A 24,080-nucleotide genomic window follows, 5' to 3' on the forward strand; every position below is an offset into this window, starting at 1 on the left:
ATCAGGTTTGCCTTAAATAAACGCTGTAACGGTCGTGAGTGTTAGTCACCTTTGAGGCTGGACATGGTGAGCTGATGTTAGTCGAGAATGCCTTTGACAAAGACGCCACTATCAGCATGCCACTGGGTTTGAACGAGGTCGTGTAATAGAACATACGAGAAGCTGGCTGTCCCTTCTACAGAAAGATATGGCAGGAATGTAGCGACTGTACGTGATTACTGGTTGCGGCGGTTACGAGAACGTACGTTCCCGAGATGATCGGACTTCGGGGGGACAGGTGGCATTAGCCAGACGGAAGACCATGGTGTTCGGCGTATGGCTCTGGCGCATTGTACTGCATCTGCAGTAGCAATTTGACGAGAAGTTGTCACCACAGTGACACAACGTACTGTTACAAATCGATTACTTAAAAGGACAGCTCCATGCCAGATGACCCGTAACGTGCATTCCACTGATCCTAAATAACTGCCAATTGTGACTTGAGTGGTGGGAAGCGAGAGCTCATTGGAGGGGAGGTTGGATGTCTGTTGTGTCAACTGCCACTTTTTGCACCATTTAGATATCTTGTCTAAATCGTTTTGCAATTTGTTTTGATCTTCTGATGGCTTTATTAGTCGATAAACGACAGCGTCATCTGCAAACAACCGAAAGCGGCTGCTCAGATTGTCTCCCAAATCGATTATATAGATAAGGGACAGCAAACGGCCTATAACACTGTCTTGGGGAACGCCAGAAATCACTTCTGTTTTACTCGATGACTTTCCGTCAATTACTACGAACTGTGACCTCTCTGACGGGAAATCACAAATCCAGTCACATAACTGAGACGATATTCCATAAGCACGCAATTTCACTACGAGCCGCTTGTGTGGTACCGTGTCAAAAGCCTTCTGGAATTCCAGAAATTCGGAATCGATCTGAAATCCCTTGTCATTAGCACTCAGCACTTCATGTGAATAAATAGCTAGTTGTGTTTCACAAGAACGATGTTTTCTAAGCCCATGTTGACTGTGTGTCAATAGACCGTTTTCTTCGAGGTAATTCATTATGTTCGAACACAATATATGTTCTAAAATCCTGCTGCATATTGACGTTAACGATATGGGCCTGTAATTTGTTACGGTCTTGGTTGCGATTTCATAATACAACAAGAACATTCTAGTGGTTATTCCATACAAACTCACTGAAAATTTGTACGTCAGTTTGGTGATTTGACCTGTTGGGCTCTCATTCATGAACAGCATTCCAGGTGATGTTTACCAACACTATAACGCTCGCCTACGTACCGCTGTTGTAACCCACATGCTCCACAGAGTGACGAAATGTTGAATTGGCCTGCTCGATTACCAGCTCTGTCTCCAATCGAGCATATATGGGACGTGATCGGACAAGTCCAGTGTCATCCACAACCAGCATTAACCGTCCCTGTATTGACCGACCAAGTGCTGCAGGCATGGAACTCAATCCTGCAAACTGACATCTGGCAGCTGTACAACACAACACATGCACGTCTGCGTACTTCAATTCAATATTCTGGCGGTTACACCGGTTGTTAATGAAGCAACATTTCACATTTGTAATGTTTTATCTCGCGCTTATATTACCCTGCGATCTTGTAAGATGTTAATCGCTGAAATATGTTACCTAGACAAATGTTTTTTGTAAGGCCGCAAGCTAATCGGATTTCTGGCTCGTGTTTCACTTTCTTACGTGGTTTATGAAGTCAGTTAGACTCACTTTTTGAGTTAACATTGCATTAACAGTTATTTTCATTTTAGAACTACACGGTCAAAATCGCTGATTCAGCGGCAGATTTAGCTTTATACTGTACACATATATATTTATCATGTACACTATCAGTATCATCGACGACGCTTTCAGTAACTATTTTCGTTCACTTGTTGTCGAACAAATGGTGTGTGTTCCAGCGGGCAATGAATGAGAAATGAGATTTTGCTATTGATATAATGAATTATGAATGTTTTATGTTTATCTATTTTAAGCTTGCAAATTTCGGCTTTCTTGTTACAGACAGTGTATATATGAGGTAAAACGCCATTTCGTATGTTTCTGTAACAGGTATTAGAGAATTATTTATGTTATCTTTGAAAAAAGAGCACTATCTTTTCTTATTTTCCTGGACTATCAACGTTTAATCTGTGCCGTTACAACGTTGTGCAGCTGAAACACCCTGGTTTTTCTGTTACTTATTGCAGAAATGCAAATCTTATTTTGAGAAAGTACAATAATACAGGCCAAAACACAACATGATTACTGCACAAACCGTAGCAGAAGATAGGGAAAAATTTAACACTATTTCTGTTGGAATTACACTAAAATGTACAGCGCAAATCCACTATTCATATGGTACTTTCCGTTCTTCAGCTGAGATATACTGTCATATGTCAAGCAAGGTTTTTTTCTCGGTGCATTTTACTTGCAGAATTTATCACAATAGGTGTGGAAAACTGTAATGTTATCTAGCTACAGATTTCTTTTGTCAGCACCTGTCGGCTTTTTGCAATGCTTTGACAAATCCATTGTTGTTGGATGTTTTGACTTTTCCCATTAGTGTCATATGGTTGTCACATGAGGTGTGTATCCAAACATACTCAAATATTTTGACTGGGCCTCTTTGCAACGTATGGCCTAGCGCACTAAAATCCTTTGGCTCCATTTTGCACAGAAGTATTACGTTGTATTTGGCGTTGGCAATGACTAGAATCCAATTTTCTGGGTAAAAGGATATTTTGTTTGTGAGGTTACAAGGGATACTGTAATAGTATAACTAATTTGCTGGATGTGGTAATGTTTACTGTGGAAGAACAGTGAGGGTGTAGCAAGCACAAGTCAATATATTTATGGAGTCACCTTCTTGATAAAGAATTGAGGCAGCATATAACAGTTTCACATTGAATTACTTAGTTACATAATTGCCTATGTCTCATTGCATAACTTGGTACACATGCTAATAATGCAAGGTGTGCTTGTCTTGCTAATTATTGGATTTGCTGGCTATCTGATCACTGAAATAGGAGTACTCCACAAACATAAGAGCTCTTCAGAATAGTTCGAAACTCAAATTTAAAGCATAGTAGCATGGATAATATTTTGGGCATTAAAGAACATGTTTTATATAAAAATTAAGTTGTAAGGATGTTTGAGAACCTCTGCATAATAAGTTATTGTCTTTAATTTTGAAGGTACTGTTCAGTTTTCGATCCATGTAAAGCAAAATCAGTATTTCGTATGCCACACGTTTTAGGCAAAGACGTGACTAAGCAAAAGAAGAGGGGTGAAACTGCCAAAACGTGGAGTGCCCTTAAATATGTAAATAATCTGATGATTGTCTACAAAATAATATAAGGTATTTAGTTTTACGTATTTTAATATTGTAACATTGTAAATGCATGATGGCCATGTTTAGAAATAATATATTTGACTAATGTAGTGTCACGTGACCGGACACAGGACAGAGGATAGCGGACAAAGGTCGGGGTCTTTGATCGTGGTCCGTCGGTGCGGCTAAGAGCCGCCGACATAGTATCACGTGGTTATCAGTTTGCTTTGTGGATGTGAATTAGCAAAATAAAAACGTTTTCATCCTAAACTGTTGTCGGTGTAAATCATTTGTGAACGATCGTGATTTAGACAAATACTTGAATTCGTTGACTGCTGTACTTAGGCTGGCTATTTACTCAATATGGGGCGCGAATGCAACTGTGCATAACCGAACCCCTTTTGCAGACGAGTCATGATAAAAGGTTGTGTACAAGACCGAGTGAAGTTGCATGTTCCTCTCTATAAGGGCAAAATATCAACTAAGTGGTAGGAAACTATGCTTGGTAACGAGGAATTTCCGGTTTACAGCAGTGAAACATTTACGGATGATCAGACTTTCGAAGCGTCATAACACTTAAAACATCTCTCACAAAATCAGCAATGTTTAGGCCTACGTTCAAATGAAACACAAATGAAAAATAGGAATTATGATCAAAACATTCTAGTCCCATTGCTTGTCTGTGAGTGCTGTCCTTCACTTATGAGACATCCTATAAAAATGCTGGAAACGTTCGGAATACATGTTCAGTTCTTTCATTACGTCGAATGTGCTGTATTTTTTCTCTTTTCTCAACCATAATGGATGTATCCAATATCTTCTTCGCTGCTAATTAAGAGTCGCAAAACATTATATCAATTTTGTCTTCTGGTGGAGGCGACGTATTCTAATCCATTCGTAACACGACCGTCCCGGGTATCTCTGACAGCCCCACTTCTGTGTGAATTGCTCACGTTCCATCCGCTTGACGTCCCTGACTCGCCGCCGCCGTAAGTCAGCGTCAGCAGGCCATTTCAGTGTGAATTGGGCCTATGGGGGCCTCAAGACAAGGCGCGGCCCATTAGACTCCACACACACACACACACACACACACACACACACACAGCCTCACGGAAGCCGCTGCACCGTTACGAAGGCCACTTTCACCGGAGCCCCCTCCTCCCTCCCTCCAGGCGGGCGCAGAGCTCGCTGGAAGAGTGTCTGCGGCCTAGTGCCATTCCGTTCGCCGTCGGGACATGAGCTTTGTGGTGTGACGCCCTCACCTACCACGGTACGTATCTGCAGCACCCTTCAATCTGGTGAACACGCCGCTTGCACGAATTTCTGCGGCGGCGCCAAACTTCAGTGTGAATCTGGCATTATGCTGAAGTTGTTCGTGTCCGTTTTCAGCGATTATTTAATGGACCAGTTTCTTCAAAATCGTGCCTCTAATGAGGATTTTTCTTTCTACATCTCTGATCGGCGTTATTGTGATGGAACGGCATCGTCCCAAAGTGTGCAATCTACATAATCAGAATGTCGTTACGAATGTCACCATCTTCTTGTTCGTCAGGTCTCTTAATATTTTAGCGTCAGTTCGTCTGGCTCGTTAAGATCTTGTCACCGAATCTCTGCATTAATCAAGACGCACGGTTTTTGCGAGAATCAGAAAAGGGACAAAGATTAGTGTTAAGTTCCCGTTGACGACGACGGAGCGAGTAAGAGCTCATATTTGGAAAGGAGGGGAGGGCGATTACGCATTTCCCAGACGAATTATCCTGGCATTTGTCGTAAGCGATTAAGGGAGACATATAAACAAAATCTGACTGGATGCAATGAGATTGTAATCACCATCTGATTTTATTTATGGGTTGTAAAGCCTGTTGTATTTTTGTCTATTAGCCGGTTTGCTAAGTCAACAGCGATTGTAACCACAAATGTTGTAAACAGATTTATACCACTTGACAGCTGACAGCATGGCACTCGCAGGGTGGTTGGGAGGGGGGGGGGGGGGGTGCGGACAGAAATGGGGACAGTTGCCCCTAGTGATAATTCATTGAGTTCACGAATATGAAAAACTAAAAAACGACTTGTAACCGCACGGCCCGGATTTTTATTACCTAAAATACCGTGAAAATTATCACTAAAACAACCTGAAAATATCGATACAATGACTTCATAGTGATACAAAACATATGAAAAGTGAGTTGTGAAATGAAGTACAATAATGAAAAACTTTGTTGGCAGTTGGAACTGAAGTTATAAGAAAAATAATTACTTTAAAATCGGTGTGGTTTTGTTGTAGAAATGTCATTCCTTGAAGTTGTAAGAAAATTGTTGTACAGCCATCTTAGAGCTATGGTAGTATATGTCTCTCAGCACGTACAGGTTTTCGAAATTGAGGGAACATCTGTTAAGCAACATGTGCTTGTATTAGAAAATCTTCCAATATTTGTTGAAACAAATGGAGCGTGAAGTTCGTTGTTTTACTTTATTTTCAAAAACGAATCAAAAAAATCAACATGCGAATAGTGATCTTTCACAAATGGGCGTTACGTTTCATACAAAATATTTGTATTTTTGTTTCATTACCCATATCTGGTCAAAGTTAACAAAAGTAAGTGGCTCGATAATGACAATAAGCTGATGAAATATCAGTTCATTTTCGGTGTGTACGAATTCATTGATGAGCAACGTTATTACGTTTTTCCTACACGCACACGCATTGTTCGTTCTTGCCAAAACTTAAAGAATACACTGTTGTGTCATAAACGAACGATAAACACAAAAACGTAGAAATGATGTAAAATATTAAAAATGGATCATTCTTGAAAAATTAAATAAAGTAAGTTATCTACATGACAAAAAAGCAAAAATAAATTTACATTTCTATAGCCGGAATATTCGGGATTTTAGTGCTCATAAAGAAAGAAAGATAACGTGCCAACGAACTCCAATCATTACCAATAAGTTACGATAAAATGAAACGAAGCCACCAATCGATTGAGTGACGAATCTATGCAAATGCACGCTATCTACATGCTTAGTCCACAAGGCACAACGGAGACTACCTTGTCATTGCCTTCCATGTTCATTCGCAAATACAGTGAGGGAAAAATGACTATGTCCCCAAACGAGACTAATTTCTCATATCTGCCCTCGTGGACGTAGTCGGCAGTCAGCCACAGAGGTCTATTCTCTAAATTTTCAGAATAGTGTTTCGCGAAAAGAACGTCGTCTTACCTCCATGGATTCCCATTTGAGTTCATGAAGCATGTCTGTAATCCTTGCATATTGGTCGAACCTACCGGTAACAAATCTAGCAGCACATCCCTGAAATTATTGTGTGTCTTCCTTTAATCCGACCTGGTGTGTACCCTAGATAATCGAGCTGTACTCAGGAATGGGTCGAACTAGTCTATGAGCGGTCTCCTTTATAGATGAGCCACACTTTCCTAAAATTGTCTCAATAAACTGAAGTCAACCAGTCATCTTCCCTACTACCGTCCTAAGGCGCTATTTGTATCTCATTTCGCTTTGCGACGTTACATGTAGATATTCAATAGACGTGACTGCGTGAAGCGTTAACTGTATTCGAGCATTACAGGATTGTTTTTGCCGTTCGTCTGCATTATCTTACATTTGCTCACATGAAGAGCAAGCGGCCATCTCCTGCTATCACTTAATAATGACATTTTCCCGCTTAGGACAGAGTATCCGCATAACAGTCGCAGATTCTTACGCGCCCTACCTGTCAGATCATTTATGCACAGAGTGTGCAACGAAGAAGTCCCTGATTTCAAAATTAAATATCTGCTGCAAGAATTTTATACAAAATCTATACAGAAGTTTCGCAATAGATCGAAAAGCTGCTAACGGATGCAATACGTAGAGCCCATAAATAGTACCCCGCAGCTCAGAGCGATCAGTTCCACTTTTGCAACGTGAAAGGAGGTTAGCGTACCGAAGGAAGAGGTTAAAAGCGTCGAACAGCGTCTTTTTCTAATACTGGTACACTACAATTTAGAACAAAGTCCTACGGCAACAAGGTGCAGTTTTCAGACACGTTTTAATATTCCAAAGGGATTCAGTGCGAAAACCATGCGCAAGCTCTTCGCCAAATTCCAACGGTTAGGCAGCAGGGCTGATGATCTAGCGGGGGATGGCAAACTGTAGTTACTCCTGAAAATTTCACCACTTTTTCTGGAATTATTCTGCAAAATCCTAAGAATTGCATTGGAAATCCAACGCCACCTGAACGAGCTGTGCAGCAGAGGGGTGTTTTTTTGAACGAGATTTTCACAGTGATTGATAATGAAGGATATGATGTTGACTGCATCTGGTTCACAGATGAAGCACATTTCTGTCTGAAGGGAGCCGTGATGAAACAAACTAACAATTTTGGGGTTACGGAAATCCCCATTTATGTGAAGCGAAAACACTGTATTCTCCCAAAGTAACTTTTTGGGCTATGATATGCACTACAATGATTATTAGTCCTTTTTAATGTGAGAAACTATCAGTAGAGAACGTTACATTGCAATTTTGCAACAATTAGTCGCTATTCAGCAAGCATTAGAGGATCGACCAGGCACCACGTGGTTCATAAGGTATGGGGCTGGACTGTGTTGCACAAGATAGGTTTGTTAATGAATAAGTCGGGAAAAAGAGACACTGCATTGGATTATTGCAAATTTACTGACGCAGGGGCGGATTGGCCTCCACATTCGCCCGATCTGATTCCTTGTGACTACTTTTTGTGGGACACATCGAAAGACAATGTCTACTGGAATCAAGCCACCATACCGGATGACCTTGAATCGGCGATCCGTGTGATATCTGAATCCGTATCCGTTGAGACATTACAGTGTGTGATGGAAAATTTCATTGTTTGTGTGCACCACCTGCGTACTTCGAAAAGATTGACTACGATTACAAAGACTGCTTGCAGAGCATGAGTTTAATTATGCACGCTGATAATGTGCGAACTGCATAGCATTCAGCGGCATCTTTCAGCAGCTTTTAAAACTATTTTAAAATTTCTGTGTAACCTCTGTATAAAATTCTTACAGCGTTCACAATAAATGTACCGTTTGTTGCACTCGTCTATCGATCTTAGTTTTTGAGGTATTTAATTTTGGACACCCTATATATGGGGTGGTCAGTAACAGTCTAAAAAATTTGTAAGGGTGTTACAGGGCGGGTAACGCTGAGAAACACCGGTTAAGAAAAAATTCGATACATTGCACCATTACCGAGCTATTTAGCACTGAAGTTAGCCAACCAGGACGCTGTGCAGGCAAAGTCAAGCACCCTGTCAGAAGCGGGATTGCCAAACGTGTTCTTTGTTTGGTTTACTCAAACAGAACAAACGTAGCTTTGACCCACCTAGCTTCAATTTATCACTTCCCAAAAAAGCACGTTGGAAATGGTAAACCATTTCAACAAATGGTAACTCGAGGACAAACGGATGTCTGTGCATTACCGCATGTTAACACGTGCAGGTGCTCGAATTAACGCTAATTAATATGGAAATGGCGCAACACATCGAATTCTTTTTTTTTAACAATTATTTCCCACCATGACCTACCCTGCCACACCCTTACACACTTCTCTACATCTGCATCTACATCTACATGGAAACTGCAAGTCACATTTAAGTGCCTAGGAGAGGGTTCATCGAACCACCTTCACAATTCTCTATTATTCCAATCTCGTATAGCGCGCGGAAAGAGCGAACACCTACACCTTTCCTTACAAGCACTGATTTCCCTTATTTTGTCGTGGTGATCGTTTCTCCCTATGTAGGTCGGGATCAACAAAATATTTTCGCATTCGGAGGAGAAAGTTGGTGATTCGAATTTCGTGAGAAAATTCCGTCGCAACGAAAAACGCCTTGTTTTAACGATGTCCAGCTCAAATCCTGTATCATTTCAGTGACACTCTCTCCCATATTTCGCGATAATACATAACTTGCTGCCCTTCTTTGAACTTTCTCGCGTGGAAGGATCCCACACCACGCAGCAGTATTCTAAAAGAGGACGGAAATACGCCGTGTAGGCAGTCTCCTTACATTTTCTAAGTGTCCTGCCAATAAAACGCAGTCTTTGGTTAGCCTTCCCCACAACACTTCCTGTGTGCTCCTTCCAGTTTAAGTTGTTCATAATTGTAATACCTAGGTATTTAGTTGAATTTACGGCCTTTAGATTAGATGATTTTTCGTGTAACCGAAGTTTAATGAATTCCTTTTAGCACTCATGTGGATGACCTCACACTTATCGTTATTTAAGGTAAACTTCCACTTTTCGCACCATTCCGATATTTCCTGTAAGTCATTTTTCAGTTTGTTTTGATCTTCTGATGACTTTATTAGTCGATAAACGAGAGCGTCATCTGCAAACAACCGAAGACGGCTGCTCAGATTGTCTCCCAAATGGTTTATATAGATAAGGAACAGCAAAAGGCCTATAACACTACCATGGGGTACGCCAGAAATCACTTCTGTTTTACTCGATGACTTTCCGTCAATTACTACGAATTCTGACCTATCTGACAGGAAATCACAAATGGTTCAAATGACTCTGAGCACTATGGGACTTAACTTCTGAGGTCATCAGTCCCCTAGAACTTAGAACTACTTTAACCTAACTAACCTAAGGACATCACGCACATCCATGCCCGAGGCAGGATTCGAACCTGCGACCGCTGCGGTCGCGCGGTTCCACACTGAAGCGCCTAGAACCGCTCGGCCGCCAATGGCCGGCCAGGAAATCACAAATCCAATCACATAACTGAGACGATATTCCATAAGCACGCAATTTCACTACAAGCCACTTGTGTGGTACAGTGTGAAAAGCCTTCCGGAAATCCAGAAATACGGAATCGATCTGAAATCTGTTGTCAGTAGCACTCAACACATCATGCGAATAAAGAGCTAGTTGTGTTTCACAAGAACAACATTTTCTCAGACTGTTTCTGACCATCTCGTATAGAGAACGAGACCGGTACTTTCACACTCATGCCGATGCCTTTGTCTCCGATGAACACTGTTTTGATTGCCAACAGTTTTCTTACACCATGTTAGACATTGTAATATGTTGCGTTTTTGGTGTTTCCGTATTTTAGTCCACCCCTGTATGCCCGGGCATAGATCGCCGAGGGTCCTCAGTTGGCCTTTGTACTCTGACTAAACTTCGCCACACACTCAGAAAATAGAAATGCACGGAATTTAGAATCGCAGAAGGCAAACCAGCAGAAATGTCGCTAGCTTCCAAGTGGTCCATTGTTAAGTTGGCGATTGGTGCTGTATAGTAATGTTGCCCACTGGTTTGTGTACAATATGTCATTGCTGTGCTTGTCAGTTGCCTAAAATTAATCTCTGCGAAAACATTTCTTAATGAAATGCTAACTTTATAGGTTAATTCACGGCTCCCGATTAAACAACGTGTACTTATTTTCTGTGGTCTAATGACAGAGCGCGTGCATGGACAGCGAAAGGTCACGGCATGGGATCCCAGTGTGCGACCAATCTAGCCTTCATCTCTTAACGATGTGAAGATTCACCACGAAAGATATTCCACGCTAGACTGTAGGTCTCCTTTCCCCGGTCCCATTAACAAGGTAACTTAGGGATACACACGTGGCTGAAGTGGCACGCAATTGAAAAATTTGCACCGGACCGTTAAGCCGTACACAATTATTATTATTGCTTCTTTCCTATTCCTTCTGTGAATAAACCGCATCGATCCGATTTGTTCCGTCGGAATGCTAAGGTAAAATGACTATTGCGTCTCCTTCCGAGGCACGCTGTTCCTATCAAAATCGTGACACGACGTGAACCGAGCTCCTTCCTTCCCTCGCTCCGATATATTTTTCCTTTTCACGGCAGAAATATAACTGTAAGCAGAAAGATAACTATGAAATGCCAAGTCCCCGATATTTTGCTTTTATGTAACTGCGTTGTTGATTACTTTTTTAACACGGAACCTTAATTCTGTAGGACAACAAAAAATGTATGAAAACTAAAAACATCGAGGTCCAAATAATGAGAGGAATGCGGAAGAGTCCAGCCATGCATTAAATGCGTTCGAGACTGCTCGTTAGTACATTTCTCGTTTATCCGTCAGCCGGATTGTTTCTGTCATTATCGAGCGAGGTGACAGTAGTAGGGAACAGACATTCATATGCAGATGACAATTAACAGCGGAAAATGTAATTTGAGCCTCTTAATTATCTGTGCTATAGTTAGATCTTAGAGAGGCTTATGACCCAGGCAAAAGACACATGCTGTGGCAAGTATCAGAAATATATCAAGGTCAAAATGCTTTAGTAAATTTAATAAACTGCCACTTTTACAAATTAAAGGTAATCACGAAACATATAACGGAGCCTTACAAATTTATCAGGGACTTAGCCCAGAGTGTGGGCCATCACCACTGTTATTTTCACTACTGACCATTAAAATTGCTACAACAAGAAGAAATGCAGATGATAAATGGGTATTCATTGGACAAATATATTATACTAGAACTGACATGTGATTACATTTTCACGCAATATGGATGCGTAGATCCTGAGAAATCAGTACCCAGAACAACCACCTCTGGCCGTAACAACGGCCTTGATACGCCTTGAGCTTGGATGGCGTGTACAGGTACAGCTGCCCATGCAGCTTCAACACGATACCACAGTTCATCAAGAGTAGTGACTGGCGTATTGTGACGAGCCACTTGCTCGGCCACAATTGACCAGACGTTTTCAATTAGTAAGAGATCTGGAGAATGTTCTGGCCAGGGCAGCAGTCGGAACATTTTCTGTATCCAGAAAGGCCCGTACAGAACCTGCAACATGCGGTCGTGCATTATCCTGCTGAAATGTAGAGTTTCGCAGGGATCGAATGAAGGGTAGAGCCACGGGTCGTAACAAATCAGAAATGAAACGTCCACTGTTCAAAGTGCCGTCAATGCGAACAAGAGGTTACCGAGACGTGTAACCAATGGGACCCCATACCATCACGCCGTGTGATACGCCAGTATGGCGATGACGAATACGCGCTTCCAATGTGCGTTCACCGCGATGTCGCCAGACACGGATGCGACCATCATGATGCTGTAAACAGAACCTGGATTCATCCGAAAAAATTACGCTTTGCCATTCGTGCACCCAGGTTCGTCGTTGAGTACACCAATCGCAGGCGCTCCTGTCTGTGATGCAGCGTCAAGGGTAACCACAGCCATCGTCTCCGAGCTGCCAGTCCATGCTGCTGTAAACGTCGTCCAACTGTTCATGCAGATGGCTGTTGCCTTGCAAACGTCACCATCTGTTGACTCAGGGATCGAGACGTGGCTGCACGATCCGTTACAGCCATGCGGATAAGATGCCTGTCATCTTGACTGCTAGTGATACGAGGCTGTTGGGATCCAGCACGGCGTTCCGTATTACCCTCCTGAACCCACCGATTCCATATTCTGCTAACAGTCATTGGATCTCGACCAACGCGAGCAGCAATGTCGCGATACGATAAACCGCAATCGCGGTAGGCTACAATCCGACCTTTATGAAAGTCGGAAACGTGATGGTACGCATTTCTGCTCCTTACACGAGGCCTCACAACAACATTTCACCAGTGAACGCCGGTCAACTGCTGTTATGTATGAGAAATCGGTTGGAAACTTTCCTCATGTCAGCACGTTGTAGGTGTCACCACCGGCGCCAACCTTGTGTGAATGCTCTGAAAAGCTAATCATTTGCATATGACAGCATCTTCTTCCTGTCGGTTAAATTTCGCGTCTGTAGCACGTCACCTTCGTGGTGTAGAAATTTTAATGGCCAGTAGCGTAATTTACATAGATCAGCACAGAAACTTCTAAACATTCTCACAAAGTGCGATATTCAAATTTTGCAAATAAAGGAAATGGTCGTAACTGAAAAAAACGTTCCTCGAGAGTTAAGACTGCAGTCAACAACGTAATAGTAGCAAAATAACGGAATTTATATATTCCGGTAGCCATATTTCGCAATTTAAAAACCAAATACACATAGAGAAGAGTTTAACAAAGATAAGTAAGATGAAGTGGAATATTAAAGAAGGAAATGTTGGGAAACAAATGACAAAAGAAATAAAAATCAGATTTCATAATGTGATAACGAAACCGGCTCTTCTGTACGCCAGTGAATGTTGAACATCGAAGCGGGAAAAACGGAATAAACACCACACAGATTAGGTTCTTACATTCTCTGAAAGACGTAACCTTTCAGAAATTGCGGATGATGTAAAAACGCAACCACTAATGGAACCAACATATTACTAGGATATCAGATACTAGATTGCCATGATAAGTGCTCAGATTGTAACTCCAAGGTAGGAGAGATCTAGGAAGACCGTTTTGACGATAGGCTGAGAAGCGGCGCATTGCTAATGGGTGATGATGGTACATTTCTCGCCTGGAAAACAGGATTTACGCTCGTGGTGTTGTAATTTACTTGTTAAGTATTTGGAAGTGAGAGAGCTGAATAACATATTAAAACACAATTTAGTGCTTGAGTCGCTTAGGTAGCCCTGTATGGTTGCTAGGCTTAGCATTATTTCACATTTGTTTTCATGATGTCTTTCTGAATTGGTCAGGTACGGCTAAATGATGTCGGAAATCGAGCAACATATCGTAGTGTGTAGAGATTAACTGTTGTCAGAGTGCCATTAAAACTGTTTTCATCTACTTGAGCAGTAGTATGACCGAGTCAACCTGTTACATTACATGAGTAATGGGACAAAGACAGTGTCGCCTCCCTCTGTATTGTTGTCAAATTAATTCAAGATTGCAGATCGAAGATGGCGGCCATAGATGGGCAATGTCCCACTGGCGTCATGATGGGAAATTTAAATTTTGGCAGGAAAATAGGTCAATTGCGCTACCTCCACAAACCTAGCTCTACCCCCCTCTTACTCCCCTCCCGTCGCCACCCGCAAATGAAAAATGGTGGAAAAAGGGCTCAGTCTGTGCTGGGCTGCTAGATAGGATGAATCTTTATTTTGTATGCGGTGTGGTATATTCTTTATTTAAACAATTTGAGTTGCTATTGATTAAGCACTAGACCTCGAGGTCCAGAGGCCAACTGACCTAGTCCACAACACCACCACCAGAGTGCACCATTGACACTCCCCCCCTCCCCCTCCAGTGACGTAATCCAAGATGGTGGTGTGAGGAAAAATGGAGGGAAATTCACGCAGTCTGTGTCTGTCTGCTTGACTGGAAGGATCTCATGACGGTAGGTTAATATAGCATGCACAAGGGATTGTTTAAACAATTTGTTTAAGAATATTGTTTATTTATTTCAGAAATCGAAAGACAACACGAAATTGACACTGATGTTTTAAACAATTTAGACGATGCTAAAGAACTGCAGTATTTTTTTCTTATTCTGATAGTTAAAGGAAACACTTACTTACACAGTCACAGATCACACTTAAACATAACTGAAAAACTTTCTTGGGTGTGCTCCTTGCAGCCAGGCCTGCAACACCACTATCAGTAACCACAGGACGAGTGCGCTAAGCCCTTCCCGTCTCTTGGAAATGCCTGCGGCCTTCCGCCTCATTCTTTGTGGCACACAGATACCCCTTATCATTGAACACTTCTGCATCACTTCTACATCTACATCTACATCCATGCTCCGCAAGCCACCTGACGGTGTGTGGCGGAGGGTACCTTGAGTACCTCTGTCGGTTCTCCTTTCTATTCCAGTCTCGTATTGTTCGTGGAAAGGATTGTCGGTATGCCTCTGTGTGGGCTCTAATCTGTCTGATTTTATCCTCATGGTCTCTTCGCGAGATATACGTAGGAGGAAGCAATATACTGCTTGACTCCTCGGTGACGGTATGCTCTCGAAAGTTCAAAAAAAGCCCGTACCGAGCTACTGGGCGTCTTTCCTGCAGTCTTCCACCGGAGTTTATCTATCATCTCCGTAACGCTTTCGCGATTATTAAATGATCCTGTAACGAAGCGCGCTGCTCTCCGTTGTATCTTCTCTATCTCCTCTGTTAACCCTATCTGGTACGGATCCCACACCTTTGAGCAGTATTCAAGCAGTGGGCGAACAAGTCTACTGTAACCTACTTCCGTTGTTTTCGGATTGCATTTCCTTAGGATTTTTCCAGTGAATGTCAGTCTGGCATCTGCTGTACCGACGTTCAACTTTATATGATCTTTACATTTTAAATCACTCATAATATCCTACTCCCAGGTAATTTATGGGATTAACTACTTCGCAGGCCGGTGTGGCCGTGCGGTTCTAGGCGCTTCAGTCTGGAATCGCGTGACCGCTACGGTCGCAGGTTCGAATCCTGCCTCGGGCCTGGATGTGTGTGATGTCCTTAGGTTAGTTAGGTTTAAGTAGTTCTACGTTCTAGGGGACTGATGAACAAAGATGTTAAGCCCCATAGTGCTCAGAGCCATTTGAGCCATTTGAATTAACTGCTTCCAGTTGCTGACGTGCTATATGGTAGCTAAATGATAAGGGATCTTTCTTTCTGTGCATTCGAAGCACATTGCAATTGTCTACATTGAGTTTCAATTGACATTCCCTGCATCATGTATTTCAGTGCAATTTTCCATTGTTACAACCTCTCGATATGCCACAGCATCATCCGCAAAAAGCCTCAGTGAACTTCCGATGTTATCCAAAAGGTCATTTATGTATATTGTGAATAGCTACAGTCCTACGACACTTCCCTGGGGCGCACCTGAGATTACTCTTACTTCGGAAGACTTCTCTCCATTGAGAATGGCATGCTGCGTTCTGTTATCTAGGAGCTATTCAATCCAATCACATAATTGGTCTGATAGTCCATATGCTCTTACTTTGTTCATTAAACGACTGTGGGGAACTGCATCGAAAGCCTTGCGGAAGTCAAGAAACACGGCATCTACCTGGGACCCCTTGTCTATGGTTCTCTGAGTCTCGTGGACGAATAGCGCGAGCTGGGTTTCACACGACCGTCTTTTTCTAAACCCATGCTGATTCCTACAGAGAAGACTTCTAGTCTCCAGAAAAGTCATTATACTCGAACATAATACGTGTTCCAAAATTCTACAACTGGTCGACGTTAGAGATATAGGTCTGTAGTTCAGCACATCTCTTTGACGTCCCTTCTTGAAAACGGGGATGACCTGTGCCCTTTCCAATCCTTTGGAACGCTACGCTCTTCTAGAGACCTACGGTACACCGCTGCAATAAGGGGGGCAAGTGCCTTCGCGTACTCTGTGTAAAATCGAACTGGTATCCCATCAGGTCCAGCGGCCTTTCCTCTTTTGAGCGATTTTAATTGTTTCTCTATCCCTCTGTCGTCTATTTCGATATCTACCATTTTGTCATCTGCGCGACAATCAAGAGAAGTAACTACAGTGCAGTCTTCGTCTGTGAAACAGCTTTGGAAAAAGACATTTAGTATTTCGGCCTTTAGTCTGTCATCCTCTGTTTCAGTACCATTTTGGTCACAGAGTGTCTGGACATTTTGCTTTTGATCCACCCACCGCTTAGACATAAGACCAAAATTTATTAGGGTTTTCTGCCAAGTCAGTACATACAACATTACTTTCGAAGTCATTGAACGCCTCTCGCATAGCCCTCCTCACACTACATTTCGCTTCGCGTGATTTTTGTTTGTCTGCTAGGCTTTGGCTTCAGGAGTTATTGAATTTGGTGTTTAAGCAATTTGCAGTATACTGTCATTAGATGTCGTGAATGATATCACAGAAGCTAAATGTACCACTGCAAAGAGAGAGAGAGAGAGGGAGAGAGAGATGATGCAGATGATGCAAGGATATTTAAACAATTTGTGATGTAATTACACGTTTTATTCCGAGGAATACCACCACCACACTTGAACACTGACTCTAAAAAGACAGCGGTACACTTGTTAAACCTCTAAGTTTTCATCCCTGAGACAATTCATGCGCTTTTGTGGGAAATACTACGAACTTCCCTTGACTCTGAGCGTGAGCTGCCTCAGGAGGTATTAAATCCAGTTGGATATGTCTCTAAATACACTTTCAAAAATACACTTTCAGAACTTTCAAAAATATCGCTGCACAGTAGTTTGCTTCAGTTTTGCGATATATACCGCCACTCTTGATCACAGACTATAAAAACATTGTGGCACACTTGTGGAACCTGAGGCACTTCGCGAGCTTTTGTGGGAAATAGATCCCAAAACCGATATCAACTGCAATATTCGATTTTACAAGGTAAAACGACGACATCTGGACGTCGAAATAAATATCTCTGTAACTCTAAACAGGGCGCACACAACTTTACGAGTTTGCTGCATGTTTGAAGACACTGCCAGAGAGAAAAAAATTTTGAGTCCTACAGCAGCTGTGGTCTTCATCGCTTCTGAAACCCTGAGTGGGCTCAGTTGATATTTGCTGCTGGAGTCAGGGACATTAAGCCTCATATTTTTTTTATTTTCCTCACTTTTAAAAGTACACTAGTGTCTAAGCACAGATGGGAAAATCAGAACAGTTACATATTTAAAAGTTCAAGACGTATTTCGAATCCTACAACAGAACGTAAAACAAACACAAACAGAATTCGAAGCAGTGTCGTACAGACGAGAAATATGGCTGGAATTTTCCGTGAATTTTTGATGTCCTACAACTGCTACTCTGATGCTCTATAACCAAAATGTCAGGTTCGGGACAGCATCCCATCTGTACGAACCAGAGGATGATGGTTCAGATGGCTCTGAGCACTATTGGACTTAACAGCTATGGTCATCAGTCCCCTAGAACTACTTAAGACTAACTAACCTAAGGACATCACACAACACCCAGCCGTCACGAGGCAGAGAAAATCCCTGACCCGCCGGGAATCGAACCCGGGCGTGGGAAGCGAGAACGCTACCGCACGACCACCAGATGCGGGCACACGCCATGATGGTTCGCTTGGGCGTGTCTCTGAACACTCGAACAAAGAAGACATCATGTGACTCTCTGATGTCGTGGAACTTCCTGTGAATGGAACATTCTGATTGGTTGTCAATGAATTTACCTGCCAAACAGCTATTGCCGGTGTGGGAGCACTGTCCACCATTTTTTGCCGATGGGCAAATTACGAGTCTTTCAGCGGCAAACTATTTTGTAAAGATCGAAAAAGCATACAGCAGTCATACTGCACTAACGGTTATAGCCTGAAAAAGTGATCTACAGGTTATGAAATATGCAAACTACCGCCAAAGACACTTCCGCAATTACACTGCTTTGCTACTGTCAAGTAAAGCTTGAATTTTTCGCCGTGAAACCGATCTCCAGCCGGGCTATATCCCCACAAACGATTGTACTATCATTCCATATCGATGTAGTAAACACAATTCGTATCCTGCACCATACAAAATCATCACGTCTGCATCCTGCATATAGCTATCCACACATACGTTTACCGCGATAACAGATAGATCCAAGAAAACATGAACACATGCACTATATACAGGGTGGTCCATTCATAGTGACCAGGCCAAATATCTCACGAAATAAGCGTCAAACGAAAAAACTACAAGGTACGAAACTCGTCGAGTTTGAAGGGGGAACCAGATGGCGCTATGGTTGGCCCACTAGATGGCGCTGTCGTAGGTCAAACGGATATCAACTACGTTTTTTTTTAAATAGGAAACCGCATTTTTATTACATATTCGTTTAGTACGTAAAGAAATATGAATGTTTTAGTTGGACCACTTTTTTCGCTTTGTGGCGCTACAATAGTCACAAACGTATAAGTACATGGTATCACGTAACATTCCACCAGTGCGGACGGTATTTGCTTCGTAATACATTATCCCTGTTAAAATGGACCGTTTAACAATTGCGGAAAGGGGCAACAGCGTGTTGATGTAGGGCTATTGTGATCAAAATGCCCAACGGTCGTGTGCTACGTATGCTGCTCGGTATCCTGGACGACATCATCTAAGTGTCCGGACCGTTCGCCGGATAGTTACGTTATTTAAGGAAACAGGAAGTGTTCAGCCACATGTGAAACATCAACCACGACCCGCTACAAATGATGATGCCCAAGTAGGTGTTATAGTTGCTGTAGTGGCTAATCCGCACATCAGCAGCAGACAAACTGCGCGAGAATCGGGAATTTCAAGAACGTCGGTGTTGAGAATGCTACATCAACATCGATTACACCAGTACCATATTTCTTTGCACCAGGAATTGCATGCCGACGATTTTGAACGTCGTGTACAGTTCTGCCACAGGGCACAAGAGAATTTACGGGACGATTTATTGCACGCGTTCTATTTAGCGACGAAGTGTCATTCACCAACACCGGTAACGAAAACAGCAATAATTTGCACTTTTGGGCAACGGAAAATCCACGATGGCTGCGACAAGTGGAACATCAGCAACCTTGGTGGGTTAATGTATGGTGTGGCATTATGGGAGGAAGGATAATTGGCCCCCATTTTATCGATGGCAATCTAAATGGTGCAATGTATGCTGATTTCCTACGTAACGTTCTACCGATGTTACTACAAGATGTTGCAGTGCATGAGAGAATGGCGAGGTACTTCCAACAAGATGGATGTCTGGCACATAGCTCGCGTGCAGGTTAAAGCAGTATTGAATAGCATACATCATGACAGGTGGAATCGTCTTCGAAGCACCATACCATGGCCCGCACGTTCACCGGATCTCATGTTCCCGGATTTCATTCTGTGGGGAAAGTTGAAGGATATTTGCTATCGTGATCCACCGACAACGCCTGACAACATACGTCAGCGCATTGTCAGTGCCTGTGCGAACATTACGGAAGGCGAACCACTCGCTGTTGAGAGGAATGTCGTTACATGTATTGCCATATGCATTCAGGTTGACGGACATCATTTTGAGCATTTATTGCATTAATGTGGTATTTACAGGTAATCACACTGTAACAGCATGCGTTCTCAGAAATGATAAGTTCACAAAGGTACATGTATCACATTGGAACAACTGAAATAAAATGTTCAAACGTACCTACGTTCTGTATTTTAATTTAAAAAACCTTCCTGTTAACAACTGTTGGTCTAAAATTGTGAGCTATATATTTGTGACTATTACAGCACCATCTATCACAAAGGGAAGAAAGTGGTCCAACTAAAACATTCATATTTCTTTACGTACTACACGAATATGTAATAAAAAATGGGGTTCCTATTTTAAAAACGCAGTTGATATTCGTTTGACCTATGGCAGCGCCATCTAGCGGGCCAACCATAGCGCCATCTGGTTTCCCCCTTCAAGATAGACATGTTTCGTTCTTTGTAGTTTTTTTCGTTTGACGCTGATTTCGTGAGATATTTGTCCCGGTCACGATCAATGGACCACCCTGTATATAGTCGCAGCATTAGATGTTTACCGTAAGGTTGATGAGTCATCCACCGCGCCCAAGAGTCACGAGTCAACTGCCTCCCTGCAACGCTGGCCTCATGTGCGATCTTAGTGCCCGCTGCAGATTGTGGCCCTTCTCCGAACTGGTGTACAAAGGCTGGTCTGGTTTCCCCGGCACAAAGGCATCAGCTGATGCTACTGTTCCCAGTCTGATCTGCTAGCTACCGTGGTTGCTGCAACGAGTTGCGATGATCTCTTGACTATAGGATAACAGAGATATTTGTATTTTCACATGGTTTGCCAGAATACTACACCACCTACGCCATAGTTCTTGATATCAAGAACATAGCAGTATGCTACCGATTGCTTGCACAGTATAATTCCGAAGATAAAGAATGAAAAATATATGTCTAGAAACCTGAAACTTTAGTGGGGTCATTATGTGGGACATGCTGCAAACCACTGAGTAACAGTATGAGGAGAGAGGATCGAAGGATCGTGTGGCAAGCGATTAGGGATCCTACAATGACTTGCTCCATGATACAAGCAAATGTACGGGTGCCAGTTGGGTTCAGTGGTCCAAAGACTTATTGATGTTGCACTATATTTGTCTACTTGTCAAGACATGTCTGAAAGCACAACAGGGCGATCATTAATGAAACCGAAAAATTGCAGGGACGGATTCCCGGCTGGAAATGGAAGGAAAAAGGTCCTTCGAACATGAATCCGATTAAGTATAATTGCCAAGGAAGATGAATGAAAGTTCCTCTGACCACGTGTCAAGTTTTCCTTGTGTGTTGCAGGCTGTCTGATTGAGGCAACGTACAGTAAGCAGCAGAAAGCTCCGGTGTTCCTGTCGGGAACAAGCCGACATAGTGTTTGTGTGCGGCCAGCAGTTGTAAACGGTCGAGAGGCATCACAGTTATTTACATCTACATGGATACTCTAAAAATCACATTTAAGTGCCTGACAGAAGGTTCATCGAACCACCTTCACAATTCCCTATTATTCCAATCTCGTATAGTGTGCGGAAAGAACGAACACCTATATATTTCCGTACGAGCTCTGATTTCCCTTATTTTAGCGTGGTGATCGTTTATCCCTATGTAGGTCGGTGTCAACAAAATATTCTCACATTCGGAGGAGAAAGTTGGTGATTGTAATTTCGTGAGAAGATACCGTCGCAACGAAACACGCCTTTCTTTTAATGATGTCCAGCCCAAATCCTGTATCATGTCAGTGACACTCCCATATTTCGCGACAATACAAAGCATGCTGCCCTTCTTTGAACTTTTTCGATGTACTTCGTCAGACCTATCTGGTAAGGATCCCACATCGCGCAACAGTATTCTAAAAGAGGACGGACAAGCGTAGTGTAGGCAGTCTCCTTAGTACGTCTGTTACATTTTCTAAGTATCCTGCCAATAAAACGCAGTCTTCCCTACAATATTTTCTATGTGTTCCTTCATTTTCAAAATAAAAATGGTTTAAGTGGCTCTGAGCACTATGGGACAACTTCTGAAGTCATCAGTCCCCTAGAACTTAGAACTACTTAAACCTAACTAACCTAAGGACATCACACACATCCATGCCCGAGGCAGGATTCGAACCTGCGACCGTAGCGGTCGCGCAGTTCCAGACTGTAACGCCTAGAACTGCTCGCCCATCCCGGCCAGCTTTTCAGAATAAAACAGCACAGAACTATGTTCAAGGGAACATCCTTTCAGGTTTCCTGACTCGTGTCCGAAACTTCTAAGGAATGGTTACATGCGGTATGAAGGGAATACTGATCTCCGCGGAAATATAGCGTCATTTGGTTCAAATGGCTCTGAGCACTATGGGACTTAACATCTATGGTCATCAGTCCCCTAGAACTTAGAACTACTTAAACCTAAATAACCTAAGGACATCACACAACACCCGGTCATCACGAGGCAGAGAAAATCCCTGACCCCCGCAGGGAATCGAACCCGGGAACCCGGGCGTGGGAAGCGAGAACGCTACCACACGACCACGAGCTGCGGACAGCGTCATTTGAAACGATAATTTTGCAAAAGACAGTACATGTAGCGAATGAAAACAATCAATTCAGTCGGTTGTTGTATATGTTCGTATAGTGTTAGACTCATTCTACATATACGAGATTGGTGGCTTTCAATGTTTTCCTCATAACAGCGAAGAACTGCTATCAATCCTTCTTCCTCACTGAAGAAGAATATACTTCCGAGAAACCGATACACTTGCACACACAAAATAGCAATAGCGCAATTGGGCTATGTGTGTCTACAATAGGGTAAAGTCCCTTTCTCGAACATTACATTTCCACACATCCTCGATCTTTAGTGAAATTAAGAAGCTTTGGTAGGTGCAGTTGAACAGTATTCGGAACGCTGGATAGTTCAAATGGTTCAAATGGCTCTGAGCACTATGGGACTTAACATCTATGGTCATCAGTCCCCTAGAACTTAGAACTACTTAAACCTAACTGACCTAAGGACATCACACACATCCATGCCCTAGGCAGGATTCGAACCTGCGACCGTAGCGGTCGCGCTGTTCCAGGCTGTAGCGCCTAGAACCTCTCGGTCACCAAGGCCGGCGAAGCTGGATAGTATTCTGTGTTATCAATACATGGGAAATACAAACGGAAAAAACATTTATTAGTGGAGATGGATTTATAAGAAGCAGTAAACATGAAGCTGTGTTTAAGGTAGTTAAAGTTAGCTCTCTGCTGCAGTCTGTGTGTTTTTGTGTTTATAAGGGTTGGCTTTAACAGTCAGCATTTTGTGTTGATGGGAGTTCTTTTCTGGGTTTACATTTAGAGAAAGTAGAGGAACAAATCATCTTGCAGACATTTTTGTAGATTCTCTCTGGTTTGGTTGGGGAATCCAAATCACTGTTGGATTCTAAAGAAACCTGATCAGGTAAGCAATAAGAGCACAAATATTCTTGTACGTTTACACACAGAATACATAAAAAAGTGGAAAATATTGAAAGATATGTAGAAATATATAAAATTCAGGAAAAATATTGAAAAATCTCCGGACACGAAATGAAAGTACGTAGGGTTGGCAAATTAGACCAACACGTAGGCGTACATTAAGCGGAGTAGGAACAAGAAACTCACTGATTTAGATCAGCCGGCATTTCTAACGAAAGTCTGGCGTGCTCCCGTCAGCAGTAGATCTGGGGGAGCCTGTTGCTGTCGACGCCTGCTGAACATTGTTTGACATTATTTTCCGGACGGGAAAATTCACCTGTTTCAATTAAATTAACGTTACTCTAATTATAATTAAAACCAGCAGCAATTTCTGACGTACTTAATGACATTGTAGATATCAGTACCATGCGTGAATTTTTTATTTCGTTTACTCGAGTATTTAGCGGGTATAGAT

At 42.5% G+C, this 24,080-nt stretch overlaps 1 protein-coding gene and 1 long non-coding RNA gene across 2 annotated transcripts in view; one reads left to right on the top strand and one right to left on the bottom strand.

The window, feature by feature from the left end:
- LOC126297428 (uncharacterized) overlaps positions 1 to 24,080 on the bottom strand; it is a 245,256-nt gene that overhangs the window by 42,230 nt on the left and 178,946 nt on the right. The gene's annotated exons all lie outside the window — the stretch shown is intronic.
- The window catches only part of LOC126297427 (uncharacterized), a 479,132-nt gene continuing 459,581 nt past the window's right edge, over positions 4,530 to 24,080 (top strand). Inside the window, exon 1 of the mRNA XM_049988246.1 lies at positions 4,530 to 4,610. The gene's annotated coding sequence lies outside the window, so the exon portion shown is untranslated. The remainder of the gene's footprint in view (positions 4,611 to 24,080) is intronic.

This window comes from Schistocerca gregaria, chromosome X, assembly GCF_023897955.1.
Source record: "Schistocerca gregaria isolate iqSchGreg1 chromosome X, iqSchGreg1.2, whole genome shotgun sequence".
Lineage (NCBI taxonomy): Eukaryota > Metazoa > Arthropoda > Insecta > Orthoptera > Acrididae > Schistocerca > Schistocerca gregaria.